The sequence below is a fragment of the Protopterus annectens genome, chromosome 16.part0, assembly GCF_019279795.1.
Source record: "Protopterus annectens isolate FY-2018-M chromosome 16.part0, PAN1.0, whole genome shotgun sequence".
NCBI classification, from domain to species: Eukaryota; Metazoa; Chordata; order Ceratodontiformes; family Protopteridae; genus Protopterus; species Protopterus annectens.
In genome coordinates this window covers 373469606-373488670 of record NC_056750.1, presented here as the reverse complement: position 1 = coordinate 373488670, position 19065 = coordinate 373469606, and the positions used below count along the sequence as shown (strand labels likewise).

Here is a 19065-nt window from a genome sequence, read left to right as displayed (position 1 = left end):
TGCTTTTCTATAGTTATACTCTATACTGATTGTGACAATTGGTGTAGAAAGGCTACATCTTGTTTGCAATGCTTTAGAATAAAACTTAAGATGCCAATAAATCACAAATAGTGCTGCATGCATACATGTATTAAGATAAACACACACACACACACACACACACACACACACACACACACACACACACACACACACACACACACACACACACACACACACACACACACCAGTCAGCACAAACAAGGGCTATACTATAATCTGGCTCTTGCAAAAACAGGCTATGTTCTTTCTATTCAAGATTTAATATTAAAAAAAGCTGTGTACTGCTGAGAATGCAAGCTGTGTGTTTTGGTTTCCTCCAAATGAAGACTACAGCCTTCAGACACCCACACATGCTTTAGCCATCACAGCATTTTTGCCTTTTCTGTCCTTCTTGAATATATTTGGATGAAGAGTCAGTAGAGCGAACAAGACACTTCAGTGTTCCCGGCTGCAGCATTTGACACAGTTTCTCCCCTTTTTTCTTTTAGGAGACTATGCCCCTCCTTCATGGCATTTCTGAGCTTCATTCTGCATCAGTACTGACTTCATAAGGAGAGCAGAAGGGATGAGTGGTATACGATAAGGAGCAAAGCTCTAACACTGCAAAAGGAAGACGTCTTAATAAGACTAGCTGGCTGCAACACCTGGGGGAACGCCGTTCTGGACCCTGACTATTCCTGGAGTAAGCCTTTTATCTTTCTTTTTCTCTGTCTAATTTATTTGGCTATGTTTTTACTACAAAAAAAGCTGAATGTTTAAAGAAGAGGGAGGAATTATAAAGAGAAAATATCAAATCTCTTTTCATAAGGCAGATGGTAAATGCTGAAAACAAAAATAATTTTAACTTTTAGAATGGAGAAAGCTTGAAGCCTTAGAATAAACTGTTTCCTCTGTGTCTGTTTGTGTGTGTGTGTGTGTGTGTGTGTGTGTGTGGGGTGGGGGGTGACGGATGGCTTGTTTCAGAACAGAAGGGATTTGCAAGCAAACAGCGTGAACACTGCATAGTGTAAGAGTAGAGCATTGCTGGAGGTTACAGAGGGCGTAATTAATTAGTCATTCTGGTGCCCCTACCTCTCTGTCCCTACAGGACTTCATCCACTGACTGAAAAGAAAAGAAACCGAACCTCATCATGGAGTACTATTTACTCTAGTGCAATAATGAAAAAAATATACACTCTCAGGAAGGAGAGAAAATTTAGATTTTTGAATTTATTTACAGATTCACTGTATCACATAATCAGTGCATCTCATCTCCCCATAGAAATTCAAGGGTAATGAAACACAGTGTTGTATACATTATGACTGGCAGAATAGGTGTGTGTTTATAATGGAATATGCCAAGATATTGCTTTTGGGGGAATGGATGCCAAGTGAGTGTGTGTGTGTGTGTGTGTGTGTGTGTGTGTGTGTGTGTGTGTGTGTGTGTGTGTGTGTGTGTGTGTGTGTATGCATTTATGTTTGCATGCAAGATAAAATACAGAGTTGGAAAAATGGTAATATTGTGGTATAATTTTGTTTTTGGTTTATGTGTCTGAATAGAATGAAATATGGGTAGAAAAATAACTGCATTATTAATTTTGTTGGCAGGATGACTGTGCATCTATATGTGTGTGTTAGGAGTGACTAATAGATACCTGGGTCATAAGTTATGACTAATCTGAGATTATGTTAGAATTTTAAAAGGTGAACTTATTCAGATATATTGCAGAAGTTTCTATTGCGTGGTTGATAAATGGAGTATCTTTAGTTTTGCTTGCACTATGTATGACCAATGCTGTGTACTACCTGTGAAATTTCTATATACGTCACTTGGAAATGGGTCACTTGTAACCTAGATGGTTCATAAAGTTTCTAGAATTAAAGAAATACATAATTAATTAAATGCAATGTGTCTTGGGATTTCATGGAATAGAGTGCAGAGAAGATATGTACAACAAGCTATTGGAATTATGGGACAAAGCACCCAGTAGCTTGAAATTCTGTTTTCTCTGATATGAATGCTTAATTAATGTTTTACATGACAAGAATATGGCATGATTTTAAAACAGTTCTTCAAGCTATGCTATGTGGAGGCAGAATTTCTCTGTAGATAAAGTTAACATAATGAGTATAGCATTTTAATGCAGGGTCTGAGATCAAATTATTTTAACAAACTCATATAATGTACAAGTATAGATCAGAATGTTTATCTGCTGGTAGTAGAACACATAATCAAGTGAGTATGAGTGTGTGCACATTCCAGAAACTACAAATAAAGCAGAAGCAGACACAGAACATTTAGCACAAATTCCAGTTGTAAACCAAGCCACATCCATTTTTCCCTGGAGAACTGGAGCATTTCTCCCCAGGCTTCCAATGAATATGGGCACCCACCCATTCAGACTTTCCTGGTAAACCAATGTCAAATAAATAATAATTAAATCATTTTCCTTCCATCATTTCTTATGGTGATTCTTTCACTTGTGGAAGAGGAAACATAGCAGGAATGACACATATTTTCAAATACCTTACAATGATAAATAGTATAAATGAAAACTGAACAGAGTAACAAAGAAGCAAGAAACAGGTCTGACAGAAGGGTTGCTGGGAAATGTTAGACAGCATTATTTACTGATAGGGAGGTGAAAGCCTTGAGCTGGTTTTCAACTGGATATTGGACTACACAGAACAACTGTGCACAAAATCAAGTAGGACATAAGGTTAACCTGAAGAAGTGAAGAGCATCAGAGACTTAGACTGACTAGCATCTCAGACTAAAGTAATACATACATTTAAGAAATGGTAACATGATCCTTATCTGCTGACAGACAGGACCTATGATATTATCATTCATTTTTCATCAGTAACCCACTTAATCTAGTACAGTTTTGCAGAGCAGTAAGAGCCTATTGCAGCACTCACTGGGTAGAAGAGAAAAACTAATTCTGGATGGGACAGAAGACCAGCAAATGATACAACACACACACACACGCGCACACACGCACACACACACACACACACACACACACACACACACACACACACGCGCGCACACACACACACACACACACACACACACACACTATTCACATAGAGCACAAACACCTACAGCCAAATTACCTATACCACATCTTTGAGATGTGGGAAGAAATTAGAGCAGTTGGCAAAATCCCACTGGCACTCAGCCAAGACACCCAGGCTTTTCTCAGGAGGTACCAATCTGTAAACTAAACAGGAGAAAAAAAATGCTCTGTGATAGCAATGCTAACTGCTGAACCACAGTAACACCCTACATAAAATCCTAGAAGTCTTGTTATAACATAACATATATTGTTTCTGTTTGATGGACGAGGTCCAGATGCTTGAAATCATTACAATAATACAGCTTTATTTTTTTAAAGAACAAATATCTTATTAAATTATCACATATGACACAGGCAATCTTACAATTATATAATTGAAAACAAACCATCCTGACACAATTCTAGCTGCAAACAATAAACATTACAAACCACATTGACGCAATTGTAGTTGCAAACATTATACATCACTTATAATTTATTCAGTCACTGTCAGGCAAACATTGCATAGCTCATTCAAATAATGCCTTCTTTTAAACCTTGTTCCTCCTCTGCATGTATTGTTCCCACAATTCCCAATTTTTCCTATGAAATTTGTTCCTACCCTTTTCTAAAGATCCTAGTTCCAGTTGTTTTATCTCTGTTACTATATTTGCTACTTCTAGTAAAGTTGGTTTAGAGTTTGATTTCCATTTTCTAGTAATTGTTTTTTTTTGGCAGCCACCATAATTAGACTCAGCAAGCCACGGTGGTGCAACGATAGCATTGTTGCCTCACAGAAAGAGGTTCTCCTGTTCGACTCTCAGCTGGAGTGCCTTCTGTGTGGAGTCTGCATGTTCTCCCTGCGGTCGAGTGGCGTTCGAAAGACATGCGTGAATGGGCGTGCCTTCGCTGAAGGTTGGGCGTTGGGCTGGCAACTTGGCACCATAAAAATCTACTGCCAATCATTAGCGGACAGGAGTTCAACTGTGGTGACCCCTAACTGGGAAAAGCCGAAAAGATAAACAACAACCATAATTAGACTCAGCAAGCCCTTACTATGTCTAGGCAATTCTGATTCTGTATCATAGTTAAAAAAAAAATAATTTCCTCAGTTACACCAATTTCCTCACCCAGTATCTCTGACAAAGCAGTCTGCCAACTCATTACACTCTCAGAAAATATGTTCCCAGTTACCTCTTTCTTCCACATCATGCCTCCAGCATTTGGTGTCTACCAGAGGAAAAATTCTTTGGATTCTACTAGGGGTATAAAAATACCCATGTAAGCACTTCCAAGCAAAGATCCTAAATCTTCTAGATTGTGCTGCATATTTGGGAGACATACATACATCTCTCATTGTTTCTTTGTGAATTTCTTATGCGATCTCTCTTCCCAATCCTTTTTAAACTCCTCTGATTGATTCTTATAGTTATCATGCAATATTTTATATGCTTTACTAATTATTCCTTTTACAATGGTAGCTTCTGTTCTAGATTCTACTAAAATGTCTACTAGTGCAGGTCTTTCATTTAGGACCCCCTATTTTATTGCCTATACTCTGATATCAATCCTTGATAGGGAAGGCAATCTTTAATCTGCAGTCCAAATAAATTCTTCGCATCTTCTTATTCTATTATCTTTCCCTTTCTAGTTATTTGCTCCCAATAACTTGATTCCTTTGCCAGTTTTCTCCAGTAAATTCCAGCCCCCCTTTTGCCTATTGTCTGTATCCGTAATTACAGTTACCCCTATAAGTAGAATCTCCTTTATCCATTCCCATGTTGGCTTAGTTCTTAGAATACTTTTTCCTACTTTATGAATATAATGTTCTGTATGATTATTATTAATTTCCTTAAAGGTCTACATCCAAAGTCCCTGTCTCTCCTTGTTTCTTGAGCCCCCCCCCCCATTTAATCATCATCTATTTCCACTTTGAATTAAAATTTTCTGCTTGTGCTATCTTGTCATACATCTGGTAACACTGCTGACTGTTGGAATAGTAGTTTCAGTCCTAAGATATAACTTGGCTATTTTTTTCTGTTGTGTTTCAAACATGAACACCCCTTCCTCAAATCAGTAGTGCCATTGCCTTCTTTCTATTTGACCATTCATATCCCTGATGAGGACAAAAATCCTATGGCCCATTCATTTTAAACCTAAGATTCACCCTGATCCCTTTCATTATACTGAGGATGAGGTTTGGAAAGTAGCAAGTGGTTCAATGTGAATGTCATGGGGGACCCATCACCCCAGCCTTAACCCCCACACAGTGATGAGTGGTTTGCCTGTCACTGACACTAATTTGATTAGACATATGTCCACACACCTACTGCTTGACATATTTTCAACACAAAACCATTTCAACCCTAATCAACAGCTTGTTGATTTAGGTCAGGACTGCAGTGGAACTAGTTGCTTCCATCCACCTAGAATGGAAGACCTTGCATTGGCTGCTCACTTCCATCCCCTCCATCCATCCCTTTCAGTACCCAAGCCACTAATTAACTTTGGTTCATCTAGAACACAGCCTAGGTATGAGTACCAGGCCCAGCACCTGTGGAGGCAGCTAGGAGTGCTAAGTTTCAGAGGCAGATGGCACAATTTACCATGTTGTTACATGACAACTGAAGGTACTAATGCCTCATTGAGCATGCTCAGACAACTGGAGGTACTAATGCCTCATTGAGCATGCTCAATGGTGCAGGCAAGCATGGCAATCAACTGAAATCTTCTCCCATGTAGTGTAATGGCCTCCTGGTCACCAGTTCTCACCTCCAACATGTATAAGGGAGGGCCCCAGAGAGGGAATACATATGCAGGTTGTTAAAAGTTACCAGACCACGGAGAAATGAAGAGGTCATTTGTAGGCAGGAAATTTCAGATGGCCAGTGGTTTTGGGTGCTAGAAATAATGTGCTTCTTTTAACCCCAACTGCTGTCCTTATATCTGCACTACTACCTGTTTGTGTAGATGCCATAGAACCAAGTCATGGGATAGGCAAGCAGACATAAAAGCAACTCTATGGGTCTGGCTAAAACAACAATAAACCCGTGTCACTTGACAGTAATACACCTCAGTGGGCAGTGGTAAAATGTACAGATAAGCCACACACTGCAGAATGGCCTTTGGTTTTCACAATTCATCCCCACAGACTGTGTTATATTGCTGACTCACTTGACTCGAACAAAGCCTCAGGGTACCATTAGAAATAGTTGTCAAAGGCTCATACCCGGTTTGGTAGGACAGGCTGTGGCTCTCCGCAACCTCAAATTGGATAATAAGTAATGAAAATGATTGCATGGATATACAAGTAACTGTTAATATGAGCACACGTATGTTCTCATAAATGTTGTCTAGTGGTGATAAACTGTTACATAAATGTATATAAAATATATTCATTGGTGTGTTGACTGGTAAAGATCATTCATGTGTCTACAAAGAATGGTACACACTTATTTTATGAATGAAGCATACACTGACACTCAGCCTGACCATTTATACTTAGTTTTTTTCTGTTGAGGTAGTACTTTATTTATGTTTTGCCAATAAGCTATCAAAACAAGAATTAAAAATTATTATTTTTTTACATTTTGATGAAGAATGTTGTGTTATGACAAGTCCATGATTGTGGGGACTCCTGGGGAAATCACTTTTCTTTATTTTAGAGATGTCTGCCATTTGAAGATTGACATAAGGAAATATTACAAATTACTCCTGGGGAAATCACTTTTCTTATTTTAGAGATGTCTGCCATTTGAAGATTGACATAAGGAAATATTACAAATGTTATCAGGTTACTAAACCCTTAATATTTATTTTACAACTGCCTTAAACCACCCTTGACAAACTCATCCCAAGGTTTCTTAAATGTCTAATTCTACGGGTTGGCATCATACCAAAAATAACTTTTGTTACTTTTGCATATTTCAGTAGGGTATTTCAAACTGCAAATCGTGTATGTTTTAAAGGAAAGGACTGGAAACTATTTCTAGTACACTTTACACTAAAATTAATAGATATGAATAAGTACTTATAGAATGGGAAATTCAAATTAATTCTCAGGCACAAATAAAACATAAAACCCACACCTGGCCTTCATCCTGACAGCTTCCACCAAGCTGCAATGAATGTCAGTAATTATACTGCAGAAAGGTTATGTCATGACAATATGGTAAATATGTATTTTAGCTATTCATTTCCATGTTGCCCAACTTTATTAGTACAATGTTTTGCTCATTAGATGCAGCTTTTAAGTTATTTTATTAAAAGTTCATTGTCTAAAAAATGACTAAAACATCAGTTTGCATTTTTAACATAACTAGAGACTATGTGGTCTTCCATCATGTTTTACTGTCAGAAACTGTTTTTTTTTTTTTTTTTGCAGTTCTCTTCATTAATGGCTACAGTGTAGGGATATCTCTTGTAGCTCTTTTCTGCTCAGTGCTCCTAAAAACATACATACCTTGCGGAGTACAAATATGTCACTGTTAACTGGCAGAATATTTGCTGACATCTACGCTGACAATAATTTGTCAACAAATCAAAGGAAGACCTAAAACATCAGTTTTACGTAAGACAAGCTTGCCCAAACCACCATGCAGTGCTTCTACCCTTTGTATCTCTGAACTTTCTTATTTTAACTCCAGTGTTGTTGCAGAATGAGAAAACTGCAGTTGTGTAAGTAACCCTTACCATAACAGTAGATATTCAAATGATCACTGCTGCAGTAACCTTCAGTATATAGGTTATATCCTGCCAAGGCTATGCCAGCTGACCAACTTACAAAGCTTCAGGGCACCTTCCACATGCTCAACCTGTCAGGCAGCTTGAGTTGAGCTCACTAAAAGGCAAGTTTTGGTGGGAAGCCCTTCTGAGCTTTGCTGCCAGTAGAGAGAGGGAGGCTGAGCCATGAATGGACATTAGGATACAACAAAAATAAATGTCCACGTCCTGGCATAAAAAACACACCAAAAAACAAGGGGGGCTGGAGGGAGTGGTTACTGCATTCAAACATCAGGAGAAGAGTCCAGGAGTCACTGGAGAATGGTCCTATCAAAGCTTGATCTGGACCTAGAAGGAGTCAGTCTTACAAAGCTTTGTAAAAGTATGTACAGAGGACCAGGTTGCAACTTCTAGAAAACTTCTAGAATCCAACCCTTTCCAAAACATGTCATAGATGAAACCAAGGCCCTGGTGGAGTGGGCCTTGACTCTGCCTGAAATAGTTTTGTTAAAGTGAGTATAATAAAAGGTAATGGCCTTAGACAACCATTTGGAAATAATCTGTTTTGACACAGGTTGTTGTTGACATATTGTCTGTAATCATGTGAAGAGGTCTCAGGAACCCAAGATGATTCAGAGTGTTGAGTGCCTTGATCAGAGCAAGCATCCACTTGATATTTATGTGCTTGCATCTGTCCTTGGTGTTCCCCCCTGCAGTTTTATCTACTCTGAAAACAGATCCCCAAGCAAAGCCCAATGCTTCTATGGTGACTGACTGCTTTGAAGTAGGATGGAATAAGGGAGACCTGGATATGGATATCTGTTGTCTTTGACAAAAGATTTCTCTTCTGACAAACCAAAAAACTGGGATTTGAAAAGATAAAGGGTGGTGTTGATGCTTGGACCAAAGATATTTCAGGTACCGTTGTCAAGGGTATCATGAGAATCATAGATGTCATGAGACCAAAAAATCCTGTGGTATTCCCTAGCAGTGACCAAAGTCTGAGTGGAAAACCTTAGAAACAGATCTTGATAAAGATCTATTTTTCCTGTGGAAGAAAGCTCTTTGAAGTGAGGTGTCTAGTTGATATCTCAGGAACACAATCCTTTGTGAAGGAGTCAAGAAAGGCTTTTGAATGTTCTCTTGGAATCCCAGCTTATGTAAGAGATCTCTCACCCAAATGAAAGATTCCTGGTACTTTGAAAAATACTCTGCAAAGATAAGCAAGTCATCAAAATAAAAATGTGGGTACACTGTAGTCTGCAATGAGCTGTAACTGGAGCTAGGCACTTTGTGAACACTCTTGATGCAGTGCATAGCCCAAATGGTAAGGCAGAGACCTGATAATGTGATCCAGACTTACAAAAGCTTCAGAAACATCTGAAGTCTGGATGAATAAGGATGTGATGATAAACATCTATTAAGTCTAGTGTTGCAAAGAAGCTTGAAAGAGAAAAAAGAGGTAACAAGTTGTGAAGTGACATAATTCTGAATTTGGATACTATCACAAATTAGTTTAGGAAAAAAGATCTAAAACTGGTCTCCATGAATTGTCTTTCTTTAGCACGAGGACCATCCTTGAAAAAAGAAACCTTCCCCACCTGGAAAGGAGAAACTAGTTTTATTACTCCTTGGGACAGCATGTGATGAAGAACCAGTGGAAAGAAAAAAGTCTGATTTGGAAGATGAGGAATTACCCACCTGGAAAGGAGGAAGTTCCTCCCACTTCCATTTGTAACCTTGATTAATGATTTTCAGAACTCATTTGTCTGAAACTAACTGTTGTCAAAAAGAAAAAATGGAAATTCAGACTTTCTGAAAGAAAAAAGAGTTTAGGATGGTGGGGGTTCACAAGGTCTCTTAAACAGTCATTCAGACTTATTAGACTATCTTTGGTTTTAGGAGGTTTGACACTTCTTTTTGAACACCCCTTGCCATTCTTCTTAAAAATCTGCTAAAGCTGTATTTTATTGAGACTGTTCATAATTTTTTTTTTTTGTGAAAATTGGATGAGGAAATGAAAAATATTTTGGAAAATTTGGAAAAGGGGGACTGAAAAATCTTAGAGAGTCCCTGGAACAGCTTTGCCCTCTCACCTCTCAATTTTTGATCACCTCTGCAGCAGAGGGGCAAACACTAAATCTCTGCCAAAGGGAGAATTTAAAATCTCATTTTTAACATCATCTGGAAGGTTCTGAGAATGCAGCCATGCAAACCTCCTCACAACAGTACCAATGGCCATAGCCCTAGAAGAAATATCAACTGAGTCATGCACACTCTGTAAACAATGAGTGGTAGCCTAAACAACAGAAGAAACTAAGTTATTTAAAGCAGAAACAGCAGATAAAACATTCTTCATACTTTCACATTTTCTCAGAACATGCTTTTACATATGAGCTTGACAATTCAAAATTCTGAAAAATCATTGTTGGAAGTATACACCTTTTTCCCCATACCTATCAATAATTTTCCTGTCATCAGAAAATGTAGGATTAGAATTAACTAAGTGCTTAGCAGCAGTGGGATCAGCTTAAACTATAGCTGCTGGCTTAGGTTTGAGAATAATGCATTGTCTAAAAGACTGAGAAACTTTATACATCCTATCTGCCTTTTTAGTTGCAGGCAGTACCACACACATCCTCTAAAGCAGATAGAAGAGAAGGAATGGGTGTAGGTTCTTGAAAAAACCTAATGTAACAAATAGTATTTTCAGGAGTGAGAAACTTCAATGTTCTCCCACTGAAAACGCTCTAGCAGTAGTCCTCCACAGGGAAATCAGAAACTGAGCCCTCCTTTAAATCTGAATCAGAAATCTGAGGGAAAAATCCTGTATATGTCCCTGCATCTTCCTGTTCAGATCCAGAATCTTAAATCTAATCAGGAAAAGAAGAATCCCTCTTTCTTTTACAAGAAAGTACTTCACAAGAAGGTTCAATAGCTTGAATCAAACACTGAGCCAGACCCAGTAAACTACTCCTATCTTAAGAAAATTGATATGGATAAATGCTTGACTTTCTTTTTCTTTAGGACAGGAAAAATGGAGTCAAACATGTTACTAATGACAGCGGCAGCTTCCCCAGAGATGGGCACAGCATTTTTACACAACAGGTAAGCCTTCCGTGTCTCCTCTCACATGACCAACAAGAGTGTCTCTCTCTTGCCCACTGAGGGGACCACAACAGCCATAGAGGATGCGGCTAACCCCTGGTCCATAGCGGCTGTAGGTGCTATACCAGAGGACTCTGGGGTAAAAGATATATGGTTTGAGGTACCACAAATTGCCAAAGCAGAGTCACCCACTGAAGCTGAAACAATTTGCTAGCCTGCTGTGGTGGCAAATGCTTTTTGTGGCTGGAAGAAGGTCTGCCCATAGGACTGGTATATGTAAACATATAGATTGACAGTGACAATGAGGACATGGCAATGACACATGACAGCTGGTGAAATGTAACTGCTTTCAGTCAAGCAGTTCAACATAAATAAACAATATTTACTGCCCTTGAAGTGTAATATAAGTTCATCACTTCCTTACAGTGTCATACAAGGCATGTTGCTTACATTTAATGTCTTACTGCATTGTACAGCATTGCCTTTCAAAGTTGCCTTTAAGGAAGGCTGCTTCCCTCAAATCTCCCCTCTGTTAGTAATGCTTAAGCAGATCAGCTTTGCATGCAAGGGGGCAGTCACATCCCTTAACCTCGCACTAGGAATGCTGCATGTTTTTTGTCAGCCATTGTCCCACATGTGTAGAGAAGTCCATGCTACTGTAGCATATGAAGAGCAATGTTGTACAATATGGAAAGAAACATGCCTTGTATAAATCTGTAGTTAAATACATCTACTGCAATGCAGTATATGAAAGGTAGTAATGAAATACATTTATTTTTGTAATGTAGTATATCAAAGCTATTAACATGGTAAGTGTACTCAATGAACTGCAGTATAGCAAACAAATTAATTTAGCAAATGTATTTATTGCAAATCAATATATGAAAGGCATTAATGTGTCAATCATACGTACCATGCAGTATATGAAAGGCGACATGACTACATTAAATGTACTTATGGCAATGCAGTGTATGACAAGACAATCTTGTGCATGTTATGACCACATTAAATGTACTTATGTCGATGCAGTATATGAAAGGCAGCACTGTATAGTACTATATGAAATGTACTTATTGTTAATGAATTGATAGAGCACTACTATGTAAGTACAGTAATGCATTTGTCCATACGGCTGTCGGTCAACATAGGATGATATGTACTGCCATGCAAAGAAGGCGTGCATTTGAGAGTACAAGGAGCAAGGCTTGTCATTGCACTATGTAGGGCCAGTATGTTAGTAAATAACCTGGTCCTGTACCTGCTGTAGCTGTGGAATGTATTTGGTACCAGAGAGAGTGTATAGACACAAAGCAATTTTATCCTTGAGAGATCAAACCCTCTTTTTGCTTATTGATAGATGATACAAGAAAACTATAGCACCTGTTGTCACTATGTCCTGCATTTTATTTAGTAATATTATTAGTATTATTATTAAGTCTATTTATTTGGCTTCAAGGATAAAGCTTGCAGACTGAGAGTTTGGGTTACCTACCAGGGATGGTAGATATTTAAGTTGGTCCCCCCAGTAGCTGTGAGCTAGATTGGGATACATATTGCTGCAAAGCTGCAAAGATATAATCTTTGGGCAATTAGTATGATCCATGGGGCAGCTGTGAGAGAGGCTAGCAGTTTGTAACTTCAGCAAGACAATATTTTACTTCAATGTGCTGTAATAGGTGAATTACTGATTTAATAACTATGTAGTACAATGGATTTCAGTACATGTTCTGCACTGAGTAGTTACTTGTTGTGATTTGGAAAGAACACGTACAGGATAGTAAAGGACAATTTAACCCGTTACAAGAACCTATTTCTTAATAGCAGAAACAGAAACGTGTAACTATAGCTTCTGGCAGAGTTTGAAGGCGATCTTGCTTATATAATTATAAATATGACTGTTTGGCATGTAGGAACAGAAATAGCTTAATAAGTGTTTCTGTTTAGGGATCATTCCCTATGGTGCTTTAAAGCTATGCTAAGTTGGACATAGCTACTATGCCTTCTGTTTCACTGAGCATGACTGAGGTCAAGTAGAGCAGAGCAAGAAGGATTAATGAGGGCATACATGATTAACTAGCATTTTGCAGAAAGGCTCCATTATATGTTGGCTAATGTTAGCAATTAAAACAGTTTTACTAACCTTCACATTCCATTGTTTGGAAATGAGCATTCAGTAGTAACAATTTTTGAGGGGTTTAGGTCTTAATTTGAGAGTATTAAATTAACTTTTTATCTTTATTGGGATAAAAATATTGAATTTTATTTGGCATTCTGACAACAGTAACCCAGTTAGCAGTTTGCCATACCTGCTGCTTTTGAGCAACTGTTCCTTGATAATCATAGGGATACACTATCATACATTTGGTAAGTTATTTTGTCTAATAAATGTATATGATGGATGATTTTTGCATATCAGACCTGTAGAAAAGGATTTTGTTTATGTTAGTGTTTGCTTTTCAAAATGTATACAATGGTTGATTACCCTTTACAAATTGACAAAGACACCAGTAATAAGTGCTAGACTTATTAAAATGGTACAAGGTGACGAGGGCACAGAAGTATTTGCGGACAAGACTACATAGGTAGACTTAAGTAATGTAGGTCTTAGATATGATGCAACAATTTTTGAATGGAAATAGTAGTGATTATGCCACTTGCCACACCAACACATTTGATACAAAAGACCATTTAAATCTGGATAACCCAATAGGGGAAGTAAAAACATTAGAAACACAAGATGTCAATATGAACAGTAAGTGTAAAAAAAAACATACATGTAAGGAAGAGCTGAAAAGAAACACAATTAAGCAAGTTGAAATCAGCTATAATAAAGCCCAAGGTTCTGATGCAGGTTTACATCCCCAGAGTAAATGTGAAAATGAAGAAGGGTACTGGAGACACATGAGTTACCTTCAGTTACAGATCTGTCTTTATTTAGTTTCTGTACTCCACAGACATATTCTCTCTACTGAGGAAACTCAGCAACCCATGTTGAGTACAAATACATTAACTTCTAGGGCCTGTTGTAATAATATCAGCCAGAGTAGGCCTAAAGTGCTGGAAATCATAGATTTTACTCTTGATGGTATCAGATATGCTTCTTAGGGTTGGATGCAATTTAATAGCATCTAGTTGCTTTCTGGGCTGTAAAGACACTAAGACAGTAATTTTCATGTTAAAGAAAGATGATTTAAAATACAAAGAACATGTGGTGGTAAAGTATGTTATGATGTTGGCAAAGTATGTTATGATGCAAAATTTTAAAACTGTTAATGGAGTCATTACTTGTAGTATCTGTAAGAGGTTTTGAGTTATGCTCTGTGATCTATTTCTTTCATCCAATTACAATCCTATGCATTGTTAGTTGTATAAATAGTGCAATAGTGCAAATTAAAATATTTACCTGTGGGAGAACTTCATTTCCAGAAACCACTTCCCTAACGATGATAACCCACATGTAAGCCACATTGGCAATAAAATTCTGGGAAAGCACCCCAAATATGGCTATGGGAGATAGGAGTTTCATAGATTCATAGGTGTTTACTAAGCTAATGACCACAAGGGCCTTTTTAAGCCTAGCCATGCATCCCAAATCTCTGACAAGTTCTGATAACTTTGATAAGTCTAATCATGGGCCTGGGAGATGAACCATTTACAGGTTGCATGTGTCCATTAGAGACATAGGTGCCAAACCAGGGATGAATTTCTGGTTTCCCATGCAATAGTCCAAGGTGCACTTGAATTTAGTAAACATAAAATGGTTTATGCTCTGTAATGCTTGCAGTTTAAATTAAAAATTCCAGGATCTTCAAAATGCATTGCAAGAAGAGTGCAAAGCTGTTGAGATGGTTACTGAGACCTAGTTCAGCACTCGTAATATGTCATTAAACATACCAGGCTATATAGGTTATCATAACTTTGGAAGTAATAGATCCAGAAGAAAATCACTCTCTACATACATAGTAAACTTCAATCTCCTCTAAGGTTTAACTGTAACTCATTCAAAATTATGTCAATAAACCTTAAGAAAGGTACTCAAAATATAAAAGTTGTAGATTTCTACAGGAACTCCACAATTTCTACACAGGAACAGCTCAGTTTTAAAAACAGACTTTGGGGAGGGGTGTCACCAATAACAATTATTTGTAGAGACTTAAATGTCCCTGTGATTTGTCGGCACTTTAACATCTCTGAAATCTGTACAAAAATTATTTATTTGCGACCCTGTTATAATAGGGTTACCTCCAGAATATGAATTTTAGAATTACGGTTGAAAATTAGGGAAGAGCCATTAGATTCTGTATCGACTACATCTGAATACAAGCTGTAATGTTCACTATCTGACCGTTAGTTTTACACCTGAATACAAGCTGTAATGTTCCCTATCTAACCGTTAGTTTTACACCTGAATACAAGCTGTAATGTTCCCTATCTAACCGTTAGTTTTACGTTGACCACCTTACTGTACTAGACTGACTACTAAAGTGTTTTGAGATCAATGAACTGATGACGCAATTTCTATGTCTCTCAACACTGTTACTGTACTCTAAATTTTATTTCCATGTTACCTAAGTCTGTGTTTATATTATTCCACCTTGGACCATAGCTGAAAAGGGTCCAAGGACCAGCCCACTTCCCTGGTTAACAAATTTCAAATAAGTAAAATAGATTAGAATACTTTGGATATTGTTCTAAGCAGCCTAAATATTAGAGCATGAAAAATTAAATCATTACAACTGTGGATTACATCAGCATTGTTTGGTTTATAGCGTGCAATAAAAATATCCATGAGCATAACAGCCAAATTGTTAAACTGGGATTAGAAACATGATTTCAAGTTTTTAACTGCAGAAGAAATTTGTAAGCACTGTTACACCAAATTAGACAATACTATCCTAAAACATATTCTTGTGGTTAGTGAAGAACACTTAAAGAGCTAGTGTAAATTATCTTGGTGGGTTAGCAATTTGTACTAACCTTCCAAAAAAGTACTTTTGGACTCAGTACAAGAAACATCACTCTTTTATTAGCAAATCCAGATATATCAATTTTTTATTAAGTATTAAGAAAAGCACTGAGGAAGGCTAAGTGCACATATATGAAAATTATGCTGGTGAAATTCACGGAGGGCAATAAAATATTATTTTAGCAACATTTAAGAAGTTACAATGCTGGTTGCACAAATAATATTGGGTTGAAGAAAAATGATGTATTTCATACAGATATCAAGACTATCTTTGACATGTTTGCTTACATTATTTCAAACCAGACAAAGGGAATCCATCAGCTTATGATCACAAAATTATGATTACAGGGAGCAAATATCATATATTACATGCAGGGGCTACCATAATGGTTAAGGTGTTTACCTCACAGAAGCAAGGTACAGGATTTTGGGGATTCCTGATGGTATACATATTAGGATTTGGTGGTCTCATCACCACGGCCCAGGTTCAACTCAGTGTGGGAGAGGTTAACCTAATGGTTAATATCTTTACCTCACAGATACAAAATACAAGACTTGATTCTGACCTCTGGTTATTTTCTAGGCATGTAATAGTCTGTAACCTGATAGCCAAGTATTTGCCTGTTTTTTCCAGGGGTTGGAGGTTGGTATAATGGTTAACATACTTATTTCACAATCACAAAGTACAGAGTCTGATTCTCATGTTTGAAATAGAAATTGACTATACTTAATATGACCCACAAGGGCAACTAACTTAATACTTACCCATGAACATACAAACCTATTAGGAATGAATGAATGGTAAAGCTCCTACATAAGATAAACATACACTGTACTGCTAGTCTTAAACAGATAAAAGCATATTTTTTATATCAAATCAAGGGTTGTTTTTCTGTCTGTTTTGCTATATTGTTTTCAAGTCACATCAGATCAGAGTTTTGCTCCCTGCTTATGGAAATATGACTTCCATGTTTATGGAAGAGATGCTAGTATAATTACTAATTATATGCCAAACAGACTTGCACGTGTAACAGGTAAATGATTTGCAAGAGTACTTTTGAAAATAATATTTAAAGATCTCCCATAGGCTAGAGACATTAACTGGCATAGTGTCAGCCAAAGTCAGTGTTGGCTTACAAAATTAACAAGTTTATGTACACCAGTGACAGAGGCTCTACATGTCAACATATACAAGGATGTTATTTTTCAGATCTAGTCAAGGCCTTCGATTCAGTGCTTTACACAGCCATCACTCAAATTGTATTGATCTAGGGCATTAATCCATACACCATCCAGTGGACACTTATTTGGAGGAAGGATCACAGATCCTGTACTCAAATTAAGGACAGTACATCTGCTTCTTTTATATTATCCAGAGGTGTACCACAGGATTTGGTGTTGGGTTCTCATTATTTAATACATCTCAGGCTACAATAACTGTTATTGACATAGTATGAAGGAAAGGTTTATAGATGATTCCAAACTGGCCGCCTTGGTTATCGCGTAGAAGAAGAACAAGAGCTACTAAACGATATGGACATACTACATTTTTGTGCTAAACAATATAGTATTAATTTAATAGCAAGAAATATCAGACTACATAGGAGAGTTAATAATAATTACACTTATAAACAATGATCTACTGTCAGAAGGCATTCAATTTAAGTATCCAGAATTGTGACTGACAACCAGTTAGGTTTTAGTAATAACATTAATATAACATTTCAGAAATATTTTTGTATGGGTATGACTATGCTAAGAACAGAATCTTCCAGACATCAGGAAGTAGCAGTTCCTATGTATAAATCTATAATAAAATCTCAAATCTAGTACTGTTTCAGCTCCTGCAGATATACTCTCAAGTAATTAAATAATCTAGAGAAAATACAAGAATATTTTTCAAGGCAAGCTTGTTCAGTAAAAATACTGATGTGATTAAAGTCTCAAGATCTGCCCTCCATTCACTGTATTATAGATTATTTAGATAAGACCTAAAATGGGCCTTTAAGAGTCTTACGGATGAGGCACTAAGGGTCCTTTTAATGATTAGATTTATTGAACACAGTATGGAGACACGGAATAACAATGGAGTGGTATGGTTACTGACAAATATTGCACTAAAATTAAAAGGAAATTATTTCGCATACAGCTTTTAAGAGCATGGAACTATTGTCATAAAAAGTAAAGACATTTAAGATTCACTAAGGAATTAAAAAAAGACAATTTAATTTTATGACTTTGATTGTAAGGTGAGACAGGTTAAAAAAGGCTATTACATGAGTGTGTTTTCTCAGTTCCAAACAAATGGTGAAACATTAAAATATTATTCCTACATATACTGAATACATATGCATATTTCACTGACATTTTCAGTTTGTAAAGTAAACATATATAACACAAGACAAGGGTTTGCTATGCAACAAAACTGATAAAGTGCAATCTGATCATGCTGCTTTACCTATGTCACAAATCTTGTTAAGTGCTTTGTAGAAGAATGCAAAACAATATAACAATGCCGGAAAAAACAGCCAGCACCAGTGATACAAGGTAAAAATAAAAGCAGATGCAAATAAGTAAATTAAATGAAATGAACAAATTAGTAAATAAAACATATAAATGATAAAAAATAAAATACATAAACTACGTAACTTAAAATAAACAGAATCATACTTATGAATTACTTACATTACAGACTCACTCTAAAACAGAAATGTAACTGATCATATGCCACATTTTGTGAGAAAAGCTGTTACTGTAAACAAAAAAATCACATCCTACATTTTGTGAGTGGAGCTGCTAATGATATAGAAATAAAGTAAAAGAAACAAGTAAAACTGAATTCCAGAACTTTTTTTTTTTTGAAAAATGCAGTGTCCTGTACTATAAACATTAAAGTTTATCATAAAAGCTTTACCAAGAACTTATACTCCATGAGGTGTGTATGAATACTTTTGACCCTTATTACAGGCTTTGATTAAAGTACAATTTCACTTATTTAGCATACTGGAAAGGCTTGCACTAGCTTCTTACATTCTATTACTAGCCATCATCTTACTGACAAACCTTCTTAAAAACCTGAAAAGAAACTCTAGAACATAGTCATCTATAAAGAATGAATATGGTGTGATGCACCCAGCATGTCCACACATGGATTGAAAGCTACCCGAGAAACTGACAATAAGGGAT

General features: G+C 36.9%; 1 protein-coding gene across 2 annotated transcripts in view; it reads left to right on the top strand.

The window, feature by feature from the left end:
* Nucleotides 1-326: 326 nt before the first annotated feature.
* The window catches only part of FUT7 (fucosyltransferase 7), a 376157-nt gene continuing 357418 nt past the window's right edge, over nt 327-19065 (top strand). For both annotated transcript variants that reach the window (XM_044058636.1, XM_044058634.1), the window contains exon 1: nt 327-724. The gene's annotated coding sequence lies outside the window, so the exon portion shown is untranslated. The remainder of the gene's footprint in view (nt 725-19065) is intronic.